This window comes from Echinops telfairi, unplaced genomic scaffold (assembly GCF_000313985.2).
Source record: "Echinops telfairi isolate 266 unplaced genomic scaffold, ASM31398v2 ScPeMD7_443;HRSCAF=831, whole genome shotgun sequence".
Classification (NCBI taxonomy): Eukaryota; Metazoa; Chordata; class Mammalia; order Afrosoricida; family Tenrecidae; genus Echinops; species Echinops telfairi.
Window position 1 is genome coordinate 64,118,762 of NW_022104341.1, and position 6,503 is coordinate 64,125,264.

Sequence of the window (6,503 nt, forward strand, 5' to 3'; positions counted from 1 at the left end):
AGGTTGATATGTTGTTCCATGTGGGCTTTGTTGCTTCTGAGCTAGATGGCCGCTTGTTTTCCTTCAAGCTTTTAAGATCCCAGACGCTATATCTTTTGATAGCCGGGCACCATCAGCTTTCTTCATATTATTATTTTTTCATGTCTTACACTGTTCAGTGTCTTCCTTTACTCCCTTGTCTGCTGTCCATCCCCCTGGGAGGGGGTTATAGGTAGGTCCTTGTGATCTGTTCCCCCTCTCTCCCCATACCTTCTCCTTCCCCTTCTGGTATGGCCACTCTCAATATTGGTCCCGAGGAGTTTATCTGTCCTGTATATTCCCTGTGTTTCCAGCTCTTATCTGAACCCATGCACATGCTCTGGTCTAGCCAGATTTGTAAGGTAGAATTAGGGTCATGATAGTGGTGGGGGTGGAGGGGTGGGGGGAGGAAGCATTAAAGAACCAGTGGAAAGCTGTATGTTTCATTGGTGCTATACTGCACCCTGACTTCTCCCCACAACCCTTCTGTAAGGGGATGTCCAATTGCATACAGATTGGCTTTGGGCCTCCACTCCGCACAACCCCCTTCATTCACATTATGATTTTTTGCTCTGGGTTTCCGATGCCTGATCCCATCGACACCTCATGATCACACAGGCTGGTGTGCTTCGTCCATGTGGGCTACATACAGGTATTCTTATTGTAATGCCATTTAATATATTTAATGTGATGACTGCATTTGATTAATCAGTTTTAGAAGGCAACAAATTTTTTTTAGAAAATTAAATACTTTTTTTATTGGTAGATATTGTAACTTATACTAATATTTATGTCCTGGATATATATTTTAAAATTTCTCATAAACCTTTTTCATTAATTTTGTTTAATTTTTTTCCTTTTCTATTCTTTCAGTGCCTCTTCTCCTGCTTATGTTGCTATTGCTGTTGCTACTTAGTAATTTTTGTGTCATTGAATATTACTCCCTAATAAGTAGTAGTAGCAGTGTATTTCTATTGGACTGTGATCGTAGAAGCACATTGTATATGGGCTCCTGACCTATGAAAACATACTTCCCAGTGTTAGGAGAAAAACTCAAGAAATTTCTCTTGGAAAAGAAAATTGGTCCAATCACTTCATCTTTTAACTAAATCAATATGAAATTTAATTATACATATTACTAAAGTGTCATGTTGCTAAAGTATTTTTTAACTAAAATACTTTCATGATTTTCATTCATTTGCTAATAAATGTAGAAAGTTTTCTCTTGTTTTATACTTCGATATGAAACAATATAAAAATGATTTTAAAAAAAAGATATATGAAGATAATAAGATGAATAGTATGAGAGAATGCTTAGGATAAATTTGGTTCTTTTGTTTGTCCAACAAAAATCTAAGTCAGGCTCTATAAACTTTCACCCAAAACACAATATGAGTTTTGAAAAATAAAACAAAAACTTAATTATCCATGAGTACCACAGTCTTTCCATTGTATTTACTATATACAACTATATGTGTAGTTATACGGGAGTTTTAAAGATTTTTAAATACTCGTTCTTTGTGCATGTATAATTTTATGTACATCATAATGGACAGATTATATATTTTTTGTTTTATATTTTTTAAAACTTAGTTTTTGTGGTTTGGGTGAAAGTTTACAGAGCAAGTTAGTTTTCCATTTAATGTTTATACACATTCTATTTTGTGACCTCAGTTACAGTTCTTTCAATGGAAACAGTACTCTTCCCACGTTCTCCCTGGGTTGTCTATTTCCCAACTTTGTTTTTGGGTAAAATGGTCTAATGTGTTTGATTGTTCTGAGGAATACATTCCTTATGAGTGTATTGTTCACTTTATAGGTCTGTCTGTTGCTTGGATGAAAAGTGATCTCCAGAGGTGGGTTAGTTCCTGTTTTGAAGGGTATCTAAGGACCATAGTCTCAGAGATTCCACCATTCTATCCAACCAGTAAACTGGGTCTTTTTATGATTTTGAGTTTTGTTCCCTATTTTCCTCCCACTCTATCAAGGACTTAATGGGAATCCTTTCAGAGCAGTTGGTAATAGTACCTGGACATCATCTAGTTCTGGTTTCAGTGCTGAGACAGATGTTCATTTTGTCACTTTGTCCACTGGATTAGTTTCCCTGTCTTTCAATAGTTGCATGTTGGATGGTAATGAGTTTTTAAGACCTCAGTTACTACTCACCAAAGTGAGTGTAGAACATTGTCTTTTTGGACTATGTTATGACAATAACCTCGGTGTCCCCCAAGACTGGTCTTGGATCCCAGGCCCAGGAATTCATTCCCTCCAGGTGTTTGGTTATTTCTAAGAAGTTTTCATAACTTTGTTCCTTTTATGCTCCACCACATATACTTGCAACAAAGGTAGTTCCCCATGCACAAATATCCTCTGTTAAATCTACTCTATTTGTCTGTAGTGGGTTTCCTCTCACTCTCCCTCTCTTACCCATTCAGCCTGCATGTCTGTCCATGCATAATTATTATAGGGTTATGCATATAACAGCATTTACTTTCATTGCTTTTAACTCTTGCAATCCTCTTGGTATCATTCCCTGCCTTCACCAGGTTTTGCCTTCCTTCCTCTCACTGTATAATGCCTTCACCCAAGGTAACATTTGTCTGCTCTTTAGTTACCCATTTACCCTCTTTTCCTCTCCACACCTGGTAACGATCAAAGACTGTTTTAAGTGTGAAAATCTTTTATTTATTTCTTAAAATAATCATCTTATGCAGTATTTGTCCTTCCATACTTGACTTGTTTTACTTAGTATAATGTCCTCCAGGCTCATTCATGTTATGGGGTGTTTCACAGACTCATCATTATTTTTTAATGATATACTTAATATTTCATTGTGTGTATCCACCAGAGTTTATTTATGTATTCTTCCAGTGCTGGCCATTTAGGTTATTTCCATCTTTTAGCTATTGTAATAGTGCTGTGATGAGCATATGCTGGCATATATTTATTCATTTTATGGCACGTATTTTTTAGGATATTTACCAAGTAGAAGGTGTCCTGGTGGTGTTTTAGGTTATGCTTTGTGCTACAAACTACCAGGTCAGCTGTTGATACCACCAGCCTATCCTTTGAGAGAAAGATGAGATTTTCTACTCTGGAAAAGAGTTATAATATGTGAAACCCACAGGAGCCATTCCAATCTGTCCTATAGAGTTGCTACGAGACAGAATTGACTTGATGGCAGTACATTTATCTTTTTAATGTACCAAGTTGAGGGATTGTGGAATCATATTTCTATTCCCAACGTTCTGAGGATGCGCCATACAACTTTCTATAGTGGTTGAACCATTTTTCCAGTCCCACAGGCAATGTAGGAGTGTTTCAAGCTCTCCCTACATCTTCACCAGCATTTGTTGTTTTCTGTTTATTTGTTGTTTTGTTTTTCAGCTTTGCTATGAATGCTGGGTGAGATGAATCTGATTGCGGTTTTGATTTGCATCCCTATGGGCTAATGATCACAAGCTCTTCATCATGTTTGTTGGTTGCCTAAATACCTTCCTTGGTGAAGTGTCTGTTCAGATCCTGTGCCCATTTTAAAACTGGATTATTTGTTTTGTTTTTTTCTTGTTGAGGTGTGGACATTTTCTATAAATTTTAGACATTAGATTGTTGTCCAATATGTTGTTTTCATTCCCCTCCGCCCCCCAGTCTGTGTGTTCACTTTTTATTCTTGTTGAAGTCTTTTGATGAACCTAAGCATTTAACTTGTTTTCAGTTATGTTTAATCTTCATTTTTTGGGGTTCTAAGTTTATCCTTTTTTCACTCATGATCTTCATAACTCTAGGGTTTGCATTTAGGTCTTTTGGTCCATCTCAGGTTATTTTTGATTATGGTTCTTGTTTCATTATCTGCAAATGGACATGCAGTTTTGCCAGCATCATTGAAAAAAGAGAGACTCTCTTCCCCATTTAAAGTGTTTCCGTCCATGTTGTTGTAGGGGCCTTGGGGTTGATTCCAATTCATAATGACTCTGTACAAGGTCCTGTGTTATTCTCACAATTGTTATTTTTGAACTTATTGTACAGACACTGTGTTAATCCTTCTTGAGGGTCTTCCTCATTGTCACCGCCCTTCTACTTTACCAAGCATGATATCCTTTTCCAAGGATTCAGCTTTCCATATAACATGTCCAAAGTATGTGAATCAATGTCACGCCATTCTTACTTCTAAGGGGAATTCTGGTTGTATTTCTCCCATGACTGAGTTATTTGTTTTTCTGGACATTAGTGGTGCTTTCAGTATTCTTCCTCAATACATACAAGTGCATCAACTTTTCTGATGCATTCCTTTTCATTGTCCACCTTTCCATCGGTAGATGGATTTACGTCTGGCTTCTCAAATGAATTACACTGGTTTATGTGTCTGTTGTTGTACCAGTACCAAGCTGCTTTGACTACTGTGGTTGAGTAGTAGGTTTTGAGATGGGGAAGTTTGAGACCTTTCACTGTGTTCTTTAACAGTGCTTTGTTAAGTGAGGTCTCCTCCTTTTCCAGATAAAGGTGGTACTTATTTTCTCCATCTCTAGAGAATGTTGTTGGAATCTAGATTGGGATTGCACTGTGTCTGTAAATTGCTTTGGGTAATATTAACATTTTCACAATGTTAAGAATTCCTATCCATGAACATAGCATATTCTTCCATTTACCGTATATACTCATGTATAACCCGAGTTTTTCAGCACATTTCTTAAGCAGTTTATGTGGTAAAATGAGGTGCCTCGGCTGATATTCCGGTCGGCTTATACTCGAGTATATACAGCATGTAGGTTTCTTGTATTGGGATTATGTAGTTTTCTTTGTATAGATCTTTTGTTCCTCTGGTTCGATTTATTCTGAAGTATTTATTTAATTTTTGGGTAGCTATTGTAAATAATATTGTTTCCACATTTCATTTTCAGAGCTCTCTATATTATTGTAAAGAAATCTGGCTGATTTTTTTTTTGTTTTTGTATGTTGATTTTATACCCTGTCACTTCACTTGGAAATGTTTAAGACCTCAGTCACTGATTACTGAAAAGATTTAGAACATGGCCTTTGTGGACTATGATGTGTCAGTTGACCTCGTTCTGTGGTCCTAAGTCCTAATTCCTGTGATTCATTCCTTTAAGGAGTTTGGTTATGGCTAAGGGACTTTGCCCCTTGTATATTTTGTTGCGTAGGACCTAGGGTATATTTGCAGTACATAAAAATGCATAGATAAAAATCTCCTCTGCCAAAATTATATATGTACTCATGGGAGTAGTAGCCATGTTTTTCCCCCCATCTTGCACATCTATTCATTCATAGGTTATTGTTTGTTATTACTGATAGTGAAGGATTGGATATATACTGTTAACTCTTATGCACGTCTCAGTATCTTCCTTTGCCTTGATAATGTTGTGTTGATTCCTCCTTAGTGTATATTTATTTTATTTTCCCTTTGTTCAAGTTAATATATGCCTACTTTCTTCTTAGTGATTTTCCTTCCCATCTCTGGTAATCATCAAAGAATATTTCTTTCTCCGTAAACTTGTTCATTTTATGGTAGTGGTCTCATGGTGTTTTTCCTTTTGAAATTAGCTGATTTCACTCAGCCTTCCAGGTTCATCCATGTTATGAAGTGTTTCTTGCACTTTATTCCTTAATGTTTCATTTGGTGTATGTACCACAGTTTGTTTACCCATTCACTCCTTAGTGGGGACTTAGATTACTTTTCATCTGCTTGCTACAGTGAATAATGCTCTGATTAACATGACTATCTATTTGTGTCACTATTGCTATTTCTCTAGTAGGAGGATTTCTGCATCATGTAGTACTTTTATTTTAGAAGTTTTAAGGAGTTTATACTGTTTTCCCCAATGGCTGTACCATGTTACACCAACCAGCAGTATATGAACTTTCCAATCACTTCACATCCTAAGCAACATCTGTTTCATTTTTTTTGTGATGATTGCAGGGTTCTGAACATTTTTAATTTTACTAAAACTACTGATGTGCACCCTGCATAACAAAGGAAGTTTCTTGTGTTAAGCATTAACAATTCACCTAGAAAACTGAAAGCTGAAGAGAAGAGACATAGAGGGCCTATAGGAATATGAGTTGGAATGCATAAAGCTAACAGAAGGAAGTCTGCTTGAGTTTGTATTTGTTAAATAAAATAAATCATGTGCACTATGGCAGGTTTGTTTTCTTGCATGTTTATTAAATTTAAAGTGGAAATTCCCTTAAAGTACTAATAGTGCCAACTGCAGAAGTTCACAAAAGCAGCATAATTTCTAAGATGTTTAGGGACACTAGTAAAATTTTCAAATTCATAAAATCAAAATTTATTATTATTATTATTTTTTTTTAATTATCTTATTGGGGCCCATACAGCTCTTATTACAATTCATACACATCCATCCATTGTGTCAAGCATATTTGTACATATGTTGCCATCATCATTTTCTTTTTTTTTTTTTAATTAATCAATTTATTGGGGCTCATACAATTTATCACAATACATA

At 35.9% G+C, this 6,503-nt stretch overlaps 1 protein-coding gene across 2 annotated transcripts in view; it reads left to right on the forward strand.

Annotated features, from left to right (window-relative positions):
• Positions 1-6,503, forward strand: part of TM2D1 (TM2 domain containing 1) — a 49,200-nt gene that overhangs the window by 26,099 nt on the left and 16,598 nt on the right. The gene's annotated exons all lie outside the window — the stretch shown is intronic.